Source organism: Podarcis raffonei, chromosome 1 (assembly GCF_027172205.1).
Source record: "Podarcis raffonei isolate rPodRaf1 chromosome 1, rPodRaf1.pri, whole genome shotgun sequence".
NCBI classification, from domain to species: Eukaryota; Metazoa; Chordata; class Lepidosauria; order Squamata; family Lacertidae; genus Podarcis; species Podarcis raffonei.
Genome location: NC_070602.1, coordinates 8,206,313 through 8,220,307, shown reverse-complemented (window position 1 = coordinate 8,220,307; position 13,995 = coordinate 8,206,313). Strand labels below are relative to the sequence as shown.

The following is a 13,995-nucleotide window of genomic DNA, read 5'->3' as shown; positions in this document are numbered from 1 at the left end:
TGGCCCCAGGCCTTAGTTTGCCTACCCATGTCCTATACAGTGGTACCTCTGGTTACGAACTTAATTCGTTCCGGAGGTCCGTTCTTAACCTGAAACCGTTCTTAACCTGAGGTACCGCTTTAGCTAATGGGGCCTCCTGCTGCTGCTGCCGCTGCACAATTTCTGTTCTCATCCTGAGGCAAAGTTCTTAACTCAAGGTACTACTTCTGGGGTAGTGGAGTCTGTAACCCGAAGTGTTTGTAACCCAAGGTGTTTGTAACCCAAGGTACCACTGTATTCTTTTTAAAAATGCTGGCTCTTTTGAGGTTTTTAATTGGGTTGTTGGTTTTGTTTTGATTTTATGTATTTGATATTTTATGTGAACCACCCTGAGACCTTCGTGTATAGGGTGGTATAGAAATTAAATTATTATTATTATTATTATTATTATTATTATTATTATTATTATTTCCTGCTTTCAACATACCGTCTGAGTTAATAATTTCAATTCATAAAGCCTATCAAACTGGGTGTAGTCTAATACTTGGTACCAATCAGCCCGTTTTTAATCCTCCGTCATCCAAAACCCGGTTCGATGGGTGTGCCAACATCCTTTGAAACGTAAGGCTACATTTCCATTTCGAATCGCCCGGAAAATAACGAGCAAAAGTCAACATTCAGGGTGTGTGCACACCCTGCTTGCACCACACAGTTACACACACGCAGAGTCAGCAGATATGAACAGAGCTGCTCCATCCCTTATTTCTCGCACAGCTGGATCAAGGGCTTTGGGCTGCGCTGCAAGATTAAGCATCTCTCTTGTGCTCCCATCGGTTTGTGCGGCATTTCGTCACAGATTGCGGGCTCCTTCCCAGGGCACAACATTCAACGCGCTTCTCCCAAATCAATGTTTATTAGGAGTGCCAGTTCTAATCCATTTAACAGCGGTAGATCAGCTATAGTTTAATCACAGATTTGTTTTTTTACAATGCCCTAGAGACATCCATGGGGTGCCCTAGACTGAAGGACCCAACGACACCAGGAAAGGAGGGAGGATCCATGCTGGTTTCCTCTTTTCAAATTTGACAGAGAGAAAAATGGATGTTCTCTTCTGCTTGTACCCCGTACCTGGCAGGAATGTTTTAATTCCAGGGGGAAAACAATAAGACCATCTCAGGAAACTGAAGCTGACAATGTTTGTCAAGTGGCTCTTAAATCTAGATTTCTATAGTATCAAAGGGATACGAAGGTGTCCCCGTTTTTGAAAGGCATTTGGTTCTGGCATTACTAGAAAAGTACAGCGGTACCTCCGGTCGCGGACGGTGTTAAGTTGTGGGTGAACATATCAGACGACACAGCGATTCTTCAAACAGCTCTTGTTTATTCACAGGCCAGGACAGAACTGAACTGAAGGGTTCAGCCAACCTGCTTATATAGAGATCCAGTACAACGCAACAGTAACCACCTTCTGTAACTATCCAATCACTGAACGTCACTTTCAATTCCTTATTTGCATATGTGGACCTGAGTGAAAACTATCTACAGTATCCCCCTGCTGGCCCAGGGTGAGAACTTCAGTACATAACAGACGGGATCCGTTCGGGAGCTCCAGCCAGACCCCGAGGTTTCCGCAACTGGGGGTTCCTGTTCTGCGCATGCGCATGGCACAGTAGAGCGCTTCTGCGCATGCAGCGAAACCCAGAAAAATGCTACCGGGTTTGCCGCGTGTGTATCCCGCAGGATACATAACCGGAGATGAACGTAAGTATGGGAACCACTGTAATATTCTGTAAATTCCCCCAAAGATAGATTAGAGAGATATGCTTCGCAATATTATCCACTCTCCAGAATTTATTTGCCACAATTCAATAATAAGGTTTTCAAAACGCAGCTCACGGTAGGATTAAAACTGCAAAAAGCCAACCGAACATTTAAGAAGCAATAAAATTAAAAGTTAAGAGCAAGCAAATTGATTGTAGTTCTAGTTTGCATGAATCCAATTAGGCTGTAATAAAGAGGCCTAATTAGCAAACGGGTTGGCAGGAAGCCTTAGAGGGCATACAAGTTGGGAGGCTAGACAAGAACTGAACAGGCAACTCCCAACTCCACCCAGTCACCACTAAGTCTGGAGCCCCCTGCTGAACAGACTGTATAAAGACACTAGTATGTGTCTCTTGCTTATTGATGGGCAATACAGTGGTATCTCGGGTTACATACGCTTCAGGTCACAGACTCCACTAACCCAGAAATATTACCTCGGGTTAAGAACTTTGCTTCAGGATGAGAACAGAAATCATGCGGCAGCGGCGCGGTGGCAGCAGGAGGCCCCATTAGCTAAAGTGGTGCTTCAGGTTAAGAACAGTTTCAGGTTAAGAACGGACCTCTGGAATGAATTAAGTATGTAACCAGAGGTACCACTGTAGGGGCAAGGAGAATAAGAGGAAGCACTTTCCCCCCATACATTGAGTAACTTGCTACCACAAGATATTGCAATGGCCCCTAACTGAGTTAAGTCAATTTATGGAGGACTGTTTTTCAAAGGCTAAAAGGTAAAGGGACCCCTGACCATTAGGTCCAGTTGTGGCCGACTCTGGGGTTGCGGTGCTCATCTCGCTTTATTGGCCAAGGGAGCCAGCGTACAGCTTCCGGGTCATGTGGTCAGCATGACTAAGCTGCTTCTGGCGAACCAGAGCAGCGCACAGAAACGCCGTTTACCTTTCCGCTGGAGCGGTACCTATTTATCTACTTGCACTTTGATGTGCTTTCGAATTGCTAGGTTGGCAGGAGCAGGGACCGAGCAACAGGAGCTCACCCTGTTGCGGGGATTCGAACTACTGACCTTCTGATCGGCAAGCGCAAGGCTCTGTGGTTTAACCCACTGCGCTACCTGCGTCCCTTCAAAGGCTAGGTAGCTAAATAGAACCTCCAGCTTCACAGGCAGTGTATCTGCGAATATCTTGGAAGATGAAACGGGGAAGCTTTTACCTTCTGGCCCTGATTGTGTGCCTCTGGCTAGCCGCTGTTGGGAACAGGATGCTAATACATCGTCCTGCATAATTGCAATTTATATTTGTGTTTTAGCACGCAGAGCACTGTGCAATTTTGTTTTGTAGGGGAATGACAGGAGCGGGGATCTACGGAACCCTCTGGGCTCCTTTGAGAGGGAAGGAGGGATATAAACGGAATAAATAATATGCATTTAACGCCACCTATTCGCACTCCCTCAGATGAAAATCTCCAGGAACAGGCAGGCACCTGTCAGAACTAAAGAGTGTAATGCACACCGCCAAGAATAAGGCAGGTTGGATACTCATAGCACCGTGACCTTCCCGGCGTCGGGTTACGCTTAAACCTTTTAACATAAAAGCTTTGCCTGACATTTCTTCAGCTGACTTGTGCTAAATTGCTCGTTACCAAGAAAACAAATTCACACCTTCTTTAGACTTAGACCAGAAGCCAAAGTCAGACACCTCTGACTAATAAGCAGGAATAAACAAGGGAGAGGCTCTTGGGAAGAGTAACTCTCTCCTCCCAGCTTCCCTCTGCTTATTAGATGAAGACTTGTGATCTAAAGACACCAGAAGAATCTGCCGGATGAGGCCAGGGGCATCCTATTCTCACAACAGCCAACCAGACTGCTTAATGGGGAACCTGCAAGCAGCACTGGTGACCGTGGAGGGAGACCCTTGTCAAACTACAGTTCCCAGGATGCTCTGGGGGGAAGCCATGACGCTGCTTTAAAGGCATCGTGCAGATGAGCTTTGTACACAGCAATTCTCAAAGACCTCAGGCGTCACCACCAAGGTGGAGCAGCGCTCGATGCTCGTTTTTAAGACGCAATGATTCAGAAGGCTGCTACCACTTCACAGGCCAATTTTTTATTGCCGGATTGCTTTCCTTGCATCAGCAGCGTCAAGCGCTTCAAAGTGTGTCGTTCTCATCTGGGTGGGGAAATGTCAGTGCTGGGGATGGGCGGGCAAAGCTCAACAGATGCGAAATCAGCTTTGGCGAGAAGAAAATGGGACGGCTCAGTTGGTTAGAATGTGGTCCTGATAACGCCAAGTTTGCAGGTTCAATCCCAGTTAAGGGACACTGCATATTCCTCTCTTTTTTTTGTCAATAAATTTTTATTATTTTCTTTACACATTCTTTCTTACAATACATTAATCAACATATAAACATTTTAGCTCTGCTGAGCTTGTGGCTTCCCTCCCTCCCGCCAGTTGGTATTTATTATCAGATCCATTCACGTATTTTATCTTTTCACATCTTCTATCATCTACATTGTAGGAGTTACTTCAGTTCTGCTAGTGTTTTTAAATCTGTACAGCTGAGGGACAGCTGCATATTCCTGCATTGCAAGGGGTTGGGCTGGATGAACCTCAGGGTCTCTTCCAACTCTACAATTCTATGATTCTAAACACAAAAATATAGCATGTGGAAGCAGAGGAGGAGACCACGGTTCAGCGGTGGGTTACATGCAAGTTCCCTCACAGAGCGACCAGACCCAGAGGTGTTTAACACACAATCCCTATTCCCAGGGAATTCTGGCAATGGTGTCGTCTGCACTGACAGCTCCCGTCTCTGTTTTCACACAGGGAACAATCCCAGCCCGACCTGGATTGAACCCAGAACCTGTTGCGTGCAATGCAGATGCTCTAACCCAGCGGTTCTCAACCTGTGGGTCCCCAGATGTTGTTGGACTACAACTCCCATCATCCCTGAGCTCTGGCCTTGCTAGCTAGGGGAGTTGTAGCTCAACAACATCTGGGGACCCACAGGTCGATAAAGGCTGCCTAACCCATGGGTAGGCAAACTAAGGCCCAGGGGCCTAATCTGGCCCAATTGCCTTCTCAATCCGCGGACGGTCCGGGAATCACCGTGTTTTTACATGAGTAGAATGTGTGCTTTTATTTAAAATGCATCTCTGGGTTATTTGTGGGGCATAGGAATTCGTTCATCTTTTTCCCCCAAAATATAGTCCGGCCCCCCACAAGGTCTGTGGGACAGTGGACCAGCCCTCTGCAGAAAATATTTGCTGACCCCTGCTCTAACCCTTAGCTTCAGCTCTACGTTGCTTAAAAAATATATATATATTTAAAGATACCCTCAGGAATCTTGCGAGTTTCAAGCAGCCCTGAAGTGCTCAGTCAGTTTAACAATTCAGGGGATCAAATGAAGTAAGCGATCTCAGCTGGTGGTTAATTTATAAGACAGCGTCGCTGTAAACGCCGCTGACACCGCTCAAAGTTTTAGAAAAGGCAGGCAGGCAGGCAGGCAGGCAGGCAGGCAGGCAGGCAGGCAGGCAGAAGGAAGAGTCTCCATCCAGACCAGGCAGTTATCTCCAACTAGAAAGTGGAGAGATTGTGGAGAGATGCAATCCATCAATGACATCTGTCAGGGCAGTTGCCGCTGCTGCTCCTGTTGTTGCCGTGGAGACTCCCCACCTCTTTATTATTAGCAAGTGGCACTTAATTCATTTGCAGTTTCAGAAAGATAAAAGAAACAAGCAGAAGCCCTCCAGAAATATAGTACCATATGAAGACATGTGTAATTTGGGGCAGGTGGGCTGTGGGGGACGAAAAAGCTAATACATACAAAATGCTAATTTTATGCAGCTTTTTTAAAAAAAAATCAGGAGAAAAGTATAGCAGCTCTGGGAATCCCAAGTGGGGAGAGTGGCTCATAGTCAGTGGTGGTGTTGTGGTTAAGAGTGTCGGTCCAGGACCTGGGAGCAGTGGCGTAGCGTGGGGGGTGCAGGGGGGGCCGGCCGCACCGGGCGCAACATCTGGGGTTAGGGCAAATCCACGGGTTAGGGGGCGCAAATCCACGGGTTAGGGGGCGCAAATTACTTGCCTTGCCCCGGGTGCTGACAACCCACGCTACGCCACTGCCTGGGAGAACAGGATTCGAATCCCCACTCCAGCCACAAAGCTCCCTGGGTGATCTTGGGCCAGTTTCTGCCTCTCAGCCTAACCTAGCTCTCAGGGTTGTTGTGAAGATTAAAGGGGGTGGGGGGGTGGGAAAACAAGGTACGCCTCTTTGAGCTCCTTGGAGGAATATAAATGTAAAGAAATGGATAAGTATCTAACATGGTGCAATGGTTTTATGCTTGCCAAGCGGAACTTTACCCCCACAAGTACCCCATGCCCACCCCGAGTCTGCTCCAGGGGGCTGAGGGAAACCCCAGAAAAAAATTAGGAAGATGGGTAGGGAGTCCCCATTGTGGAGGTGTAAATCTAACCTACAGCTGCTTGCATGCTCTTCATGGTCACTGTAAGATGGAGATGCTGGAATAAGTGGACCTTTGGTCCAAACTAGCAGGGCTTTTCTTCTGTTGGGCCTGTGGTCTCGGTCCAGTATATCTGAAGGAGCGTCTCCACCACCACCGTTCTACCCAGACACTGAGGTCCAGCGCCGAGGGCCTTCTGGCAGTTCCCTCCCTGCGAAAAGCCAAGTTACAGGGAACAAGGCAGAGGGCCTTCTCGGTGGTGGCACCCGATGTCAAAGGAAAAAAACAACTATTTGACTTTTAGAAGACATCTGAAGGCAGCCCTGTTTAGGGAAGCTTTTAATGTTTGATGCATTACTGTATTTTAATATTTGGTTGGAAGCCGCCCAGAGTGGCTGGGGAAGCCCACCCAGATGGGCAGGGTATAAATAATAAATAAATAAATATTATTATCATCATCATCATCATCATTATCATCATCATTATTATTATTTATTTTGTGAGCCAATCGAAGACTTAATCTTTCTCTCGCTCTCTCCCTCCTCTTCAAAACACCTCCAAGTTTTCAAAAGCTGCTCACTGACCCAAGTCCGCCTGCCATGGCTTAACCCAATGTCTTTGATTCCCCACCCTGGTCAGACTTTCCATGGGACATCTCTTCTACAAGCAGGAGGGAGTAACAGGGAAATGTTCTCCTCTGCTGGTTTCAAGCTGCAAAATTCAAGTCACAAGAAAGGAGAGTTCGGCTAAACATCAGGAAGAACTGTCGGAAGAGCTGTTTGACAACAGAATGGTCTCCCTTGGGAGATGGTGGACTCTCCTTCCTTGGAGGTTTCTAAGCAGAGGTTGGATGGTCATCTGTCAAGGATGCTTTAGCTGAGATTCCTGCATTGCAGGGGTTGGAACAGATGACCCTCGGTGTCCCTTCCATTTCTATAATTCAATGATTCTAACAATGCGCTGTCTGAAGCTCACCAAGTCCCTGAAGCTAATTCCAGGGCCCACATGCAGGAAACTTCACTTTGCAGATGAAATCTATCTACCAGCATTCAGCACCTCATTTTTCAAAACTTAACCTTCGGTTCTCCACGCTTCCGCATGGCACTTTTAAAAAATGACCTCATGAAAACCCATCAGCATTCTAGTGTGCATCTCTCATAGCATCAAGATTTTATAAGCAATTTTGCCTGGTACACACCCCAGCAATCTCCCCATACGCAATGCATTTGTGTACGTTATTTTCACTAAACAGGTGTAATTGCCCTAATATGCCCGTTTTTTGCACACATTGTTTTGTTGGGAGCGTTGCATCATAAAATTCAGAGAAGTGCAAATTTCGAATGACACCAGTGTTTAGGTGTACTGTTTCAGAAAATGCTAAGCAGGTCAGTTGGCCTTTTTCTCCCTCCTCAACTAATCCCTAAATTAGAGTCAGTTTAGAGTCCCAACCTGCTTCCTTAGCCTCATGTACTTCCCCTGAAATCACAGCTATTAGGATTCAAGCCATTCTAGGAGGTAACATGATAGTAAGTGCAAGATCGCCTGCCTTCATGTGCAAAACTGAGAAGCTCTTTCATGTTCATTTTCTAAGATTAACATGCACCAGCTCTTATGATATGACGTATTTTGAGGTCTTAGTCCTGAGAAAATTAACCTAAACTTATTTCCTAATTTTTCTTCCCCCCCCCCCCAGGTGAATCCAAAATAAGCCATCAAGTATATTCACAGCCTAATACACCCCTCCGTCAAGATCCATTCGGAACGGGAACAGATAATATAATAGATTCGCTTCCAGCCCACTGTATATGAAGCCAAGCCCCTGACCTAAAAAGTTTCCCTTGGGGTTTATCTGTCTTGCTGCCTTAATTTGCTGCAAGAGTCTTTCCAATAAAGCAGCTTGCCATGCAAAATTAAACCACTTTTGGGTTGAGCCTCCTTCAACAGACTCCCAGTTCCATGTTGTTGATGCTGGATGCAAGTTGTAATCCCAGACTTTTGCAGGGAACCAGCTTTGGAAAGGATGCTCTTCTCGGTGCAGCGATGTCCTGACCTGGACAAAGTACTCAGACTTTGTTTGCTGCTAGAGACTTTACTGCTCAAATCGGAATGGTGGCATAAGCAAGGAATTGGTCACCGGCTGTGTTTGAAATCCTCCCCCCCCCCCGGCACATTTTGCGACTGACACAGTTCCAATTGCGACCATATGGAGACTTTCAGCTGTTTGAAATGAGCAAATCAAACAAAAGCAATTGAAACTGCAATGAAATTGCAGCTGAAAGTCTGTGGATTTTGATAATAAACCTGATTTGCAATGGGGGTTGAATAATTTTGATTGCGTGTGTGTGTGTGTATGACAGAAGTATACAAATATTTTCATAAATAAATAAATATTTGGGTGGCTCCTACCCCTCATCCTGGCTCCTCAGAGTCCATGACTAGTATCTATGCCAAGAGAGATAAGAATAAGATGATCGATCTCTCTCTCTCTTATACCCACTGGAGGGGAAATCCACATATTACTGGAAAGTTGGCACTTCCTCCCTTCCAGAGAGTATCACTTAAGGCTGCTCAACAACGCACCTGTCCTGATGGTCATTGTCTCAGGCTTGGATTACCTGTGCCTTCAACGCTGCCTCCCCCATTCTGATAGCAAGCATGATCCATAATGCATGATCTAATGATTAAAATTGCTCTGTGTCTGTAATGGCTGCTGATGACACGGAAGGCTTAAGCGCCCTCCCAAACCAAAGGGGTTAATCTGCCCCAGAGCTATACTTGCTCCATGCCTTTTAACTGCAACGAGGTACATTTGCGCCCCTGAGGATTATACCATATTATAGGGATATCAATTCCATTGCACTCTGAATACTAAAGTGCTTCAGTATGTTGATGGCAGCGTGTGCACACTGACGAATGGAAATGAGAATTCTGCATCCCAAAAAAGAGGCATGCCAAAAACTGTACAAATTACGCCCATTACACTGATGAGCAAATACCTAGCTGCTTTTTCGCTGCTCCTCTGGAGAAACCCAACTTGGCCCTACCCATCCCAATCAAACTTTCAAGATTTCAGGTTCCTCAGTGCGGCTCCATGCTTTCAAAGGTACCCCAGCAATCAGAATGTCAAGCTTTTTCCTTCTTGTAATTCTCATAGGGGATCGGGGCCATCACTTCTAAAGGCAGGTATGACACCGTTCAAAGGTGCGGGAAAAAGCAACAGCTACATTTCCTCTGCCATGGAGATATGGAGCAACGAGAAAAGGTGCGCTCCCTGATTTTCGACCTCTAATGCCACTGTTAAAAGGCATGAATGCATCTTCCATTAATGGAAGCAACAAGCCTTGTTTTCCAGTCTGTTTCAGCACAAACAGAAGATGGAGGCAGTATGTGCGAAAAGGATCTAGGGGTTTTAATGGACCACGTGAGACAACATTGTGATGCAGCATCAGCAGCAAAAGAAGAAGAAGCTAGTGCTAATCTAGGCTGCATCAACAGAAATCTAGTGTCCGGATCAAGGGAAGTAAATAGTACCACCCTATTGTGACTTGGTTGCAGGTGGCGCTGTGGGTTAAACCACAGAGCCTAGAACTTGCCGATCAGAAGGTTGGCGGTTCGAATCCCTGCGACGGGGTGAGCTCCTGCTGCTCGGTCCCTGCTCCTGCCAACCTAGCAGTTCGAAAGCACATCAAAGTGCGAGTAGATAAATAGGTACCGCTCCGGTGGGAAGGTAAACGGCGTTTCTGTGTACTGCTCCAGTTCGCCAGAAGTGGCTTAGTCATGCTGGCCACATGACCCGGAAGCTGTACGCCGGCTCCCTTGGCCAATAAAGCGAGATGAGTGCCGCAACCTCAGAGTCGGTCACGACTAATGGTCAGGGGTCCCTTTACCCTTTACCTATTGTGACTTGGTCAGACCCCGGAATACTGTGTCCAGTTCTGGGCACCACAATTTAAAAAGGATATTGACAAGCTGGAACATGTGCAGAGAAGGGAAGCCAAGAAGATCAAGGGACTGGAAACCAAGCCTTATGAGGAATGGTTGAAGGAGCTGGGATGTTTAGCTTGGAGAAGAAAAAAACTGAAAGGAGATACGATAGCCATCTTCAAATATCTCAAGAGCTGCCACATGGAAGAGGGAATGGAAGAGGGAATGTCAGGGAACTGCCATCGGAGCCAGGAGTGGAGGTAAGGCTCCCCCAGCGATCCCGGAGAAGGGCCCAGCAGGGAGAGAGGGAACTCATCCACTGGGGAAGGAAATCAGCGTGACACCAGGAAGAAGGGGGAGCAGGGGAGGGCTTCGGAGAGGTGGCTCCAGGACTCTTCGACAGAGACCAGCGGGGAGAGCACAGGTCCTCCGCTGGCCACGCCCACCCTGCGCAGAAGACTTCCGCGCAGGGAGGCTAGGCGGAGACTTGGCGTCAAAGAACTTTTATGCTGGAAGAAGTTCAGGAAACGCCCACTGACGGATTCTGCCAGTGACTGATACAGCCGCGGAGTCAGGGCTGTGCAGCCAGGGAAAGGTTAAACCAGGCAACCTTGCCAAGAGTAGCGGCAACTTACGCACGAGCAACCCCAATTCCCATTACAGGGAACAAGCTTGCTCTCTCCTGCTCTGGAGGGCAGGACTTGAACCAATGGCTTCAAGTTACAATAGAAGAGATTGTGACTAAACATCAGGAAGAACTGACAGAAGAGCTGTTTGATGGTGGAACGGATTCTCTTGGGAGGCTGAGGATTCTCCTTCCTTGGAGGATTTTGAGCAGAGCTTGGATGGCCATCTGTCATGGATGCTTTAGCTGAGATTCCTGCATTGCAGGGGGCTGGACTGGATGACCCTCGGAGTCCCTTCCAACTGCAGAATTCTAGGATTTCATAATCTGGAATCGACCGACTGAACAAATCCTATCTGCGTGAACTGCTTACCCTCCCAACAAGACGTCTCATGCCTGGGTTTTTTTCCATTGTAAACATCCCAGAAGTGCTCAACGTCTTGATGGACAGATGAATTGGTGAGATTATGCAACAGCTGGTGCCAGATGGGACTGGAGCACAAAGAGATTTAGGGGTGGGAGCAAGACAAGAGCCTGGAAGAATTCGACCTTCTGGTCCGGCAAGCACCAAAGGTATTCACTTGGTAATTGTCCGAAGATCCCATGGTCACGGGCTTTGCCCACCCACCTGCCGCACCAACCCCCATCCCTCCCCAATGACCCCGCTGCTCCCTCTCCTATTCTTCCCCGAAGCCTGAAGGTAGCGTTAACCCAAAAGCTGAAACACTGGAAGTCAACAAGGCATGTCCCCCCCCCCCCATCGCCCATCTGAGGAAGCCTTGCAGGTTGCCTCGGCAACCCCATCCATTTCCAAGCAGCTGCGAAACTGCACTCCGTCAAAAAGCAAAGCCAGGGGTGGCTGCCCTTTTGTGAGAGCCTCTCTCCCCCTCCACAAGCCCCTCTCTCCTTGTGTGTGGTGGAAAAAGCAGGCAAAGCCCTGACAGGCAGCGAGACAAGCGGCTCACCCTCATCTCACAATGCCCAAGCGTGCGGCCATTTGTGTGTAAGGGCCTTGGCACAAGGGGGAAGCCAACATGCCAGCCAAAGACACAGCTGGCGCTGGCATGCTTGGATTCAGTTTTGCTTGTCCGGCACTGGAAATGGCAAATGAGTTGGGGGGTCTATAGCAGGGGTAATTAAGGTGCCTCCCTTGAGGTCTTCCTCTGTCAATAATAATAATAATAATAATAATAATAATAATAATAATAATAATTTTTATTTATAACCCGCCCTCCCCAGCCGAAGCTGGGCTCAGAGCGGCTAACAACAGTAAAATGGTAAAACATTCTAAAATCATTTCATTATAAAATTAATTCCAATCAAATTAATGGCAACCATTTGGGCTAGAAGTTCTGTGAGGATTGCCAAAGGAGAGAGTCAGGCTGTGCCCTGGCCAAAGGCCTGGTGGAACAGCTCTGTCTTGCAGGCCCTGCGGAAAGTCCTGCAGGGCCCTAGTCTCTTGTCTCTTGTGACAGAGCATTCCACCAGATCGGGGCCACGGCCGAAAAAGCCCTGGCTCTGGTTGAGGCCAGCCTAACCTCTCTGTGGCCTGGGACCTTCAAGATGTCTTTGTTTGAAGACCGTAAGGTCCTCTGTGGGACATACCAGGAGAGGCAGTCCCGTAGGTATGAGGGTCCTAGGCCGTATAGGGCTTTAAAGGTTAAAACCAGCACCTTAAACCTGCTCCTGTACTCCACCAGGAGCCAGTGCAGCTGGTATAGCACCGGGTGAATGTCATCCTGTGGCGAGGACCCCGTAAGGAATCTCGCCGCAGAATTCTGCACCCGCTGGAGTTTCTGGGTCAGTCTCAAGGGCAGCCCCACGTAGAGCAAGTTACAATAATCCAGTCTGGAGGTGACCGTCGCATGGATCACAGTGGCTAGGTCAGGGCGAGAGAGGTAAGGAGCCAATTGCTTAGATTGGCGGAGCTGAAAAAATGCCGCCTTTGTTATAGCTGCAATCTGCGCCTCCATGGAGAGGGAGGTGTCGAAGATTACACCCAAACTCTTAACAGACGAATGAAGCCTCTGAGCCCCCAACCCAAAAAATACGTTTAGTGCCCCTTTGGTCTTGGGGCAGTGAGGGATGTTATTCTCTCCTCCCTTGAAAGGTGCACCAAGCAGAAGGAGGAAGTTGAAAAAGTGACACTCTTCCCCACTTCCTCCTTCAGCTCTATAGGTCGAGTCCGCTGGGGGCGGATTTCACCCAGATCCCTTGGAAAAGTGAACCCTGTGAGCATGCTATAGGTGTCTTTCTGTGGGGGGGGGGCTGATCAGGTGGGGTGGCCCCTACAGCACTCCCTCAAAAATCCCAATGTCCCTAAAAAGGTTGGCAGTCCCTCGCCTGCGAGAAAATTGAAACACACGCTTCATCATAAACAGTCATACTGGGAGTTCTATACTGAAGGATGGCTTATGCATCTATAAGTTAAATGAAATTATATTATTGCTATTAAACTTTATATCCCATCCTTTCTCCCAAAGGAGCCCAAACTGGCAAACAACAAGTAATGAAACCTATTATGATAGGTTCTTTGTTTTTTCCTCTGTTCTTCAAAAGGACACATTCTGCACCAACTCTCTGATTAAAAACTTGCTCCTCGATTTATTAGGTACATCATCCCATAAGTCAGTTGTTTTCAACCAGTGTGCCGTGGCACCCTGGGGTGCTTGGAAAGATGGTCAGGGGTGCTGTAGGCAACTGTGGGCTCTGTCCCTCTTTTCCCCCTCCCTCCTCTGATGCCCCTTCAAGTCTCTGCCTCCCAAAGGCTTGCACAGCTGTTTGTTGCAGCAGCCCTGGCTACAAGCTCTCCAGGCGAATGGTGCTTCTGGGGCTGGCCAGGGGGTACTGGGTGCCAGGAGCTGAGACGGCCTCGGAGTAAGCAGGCAAGCAAGGGAGCCCAGCCAGCTAGCCCACCAGCCCTTGCTGTTGGGAATGGAAAGACAAGTCCCAGGCCCCTGTGGGGCAGTGTGAGGAGGCACCTCTCTCTGGGGCAGCTCAGAGACCAGGGGCGGCGGCAGCAGCGGCTGCCCAGAGGACTCCCAAGGAGAGGGGAGAGGAGAGGAGGCTGAGGGAACCCTCCACAAGGGAGGGTGTTCGAAATGGGGTGAGGGGCTGCCAGCTCTGCAGGGAAGGGGGGACATAACTGGGCTCCTGAGCCCCACAGGGGGCCGCAGAAATAATGTACAGTCATACCTCGGTTTGCAAACGTGATCCATGCGGGAGGCACGTTCTC

General features: G+C 48.2%; 1 protein-coding gene across 2 annotated transcripts in view; it reads right to left on the bottom strand.

The window, feature by feature from the left end:
• DAAM1 (dishevelled associated activator of morphogenesis 1) overlaps positions 1–13,995 on the bottom strand; it is a 174,980-nt gene that overhangs the window by 103,829 nt on the left and 57,156 nt on the right. The gene's annotated exons all lie outside the window — the stretch shown is intronic.